Genomic DNA, 449 nt, shown 5'->3' with positions numbered 1-449 from the left:
AGCGCAGGACGATCCCCACAAGAGGATGTCATTCTCAGGATGCCGCAAGCAGCCACATCACTTCGATGGCGCCAGGCCCCCAGTGACAGGAACGATTCCGGGTCCACGGGAGAGAGCTGGGAGACCTACACGTGATTACCCCGGTGACGGCCGGGGCCTCTGCGCCCCCAAAAGTCTACTCCAGAAGGAAGGGCAAAGGAAAACACATCCCAGACAAAGATGAAGCCCGGAAGGGTCCTTGTCAGCGGACCTACACTTCAGGAAATGCCAGATGAAAGCCATCAGGCTGAAGACGTGCTGCACAAATAGAAACTCGGAGGAATGAAGTCCATAAGAAGCAGTGAAGATTTGGGTAAAGAGAAAACATTCTGTTTCCTCTTAGTTTCTTTAAAATATATATTACTGATTAAAGAAAGAATTTAACACTGCCCTGTGGAGTTTGCAGGGCT

This window comes from Bison bison, unplaced genomic scaffold (assembly GCF_000754665.1).
Source record: "Bison bison bison isolate TAMUID 2011002044 unplaced genomic scaffold, Bison_UMD1.0 scf7180017848698, whole genome shotgun sequence".
NCBI lineage: Eukaryota > Metazoa > Chordata > Mammalia > Artiodactyla > Bovidae > Bison > Bison bison.
Note: the sequence above shows the minus strand (reverse complement) of the source record.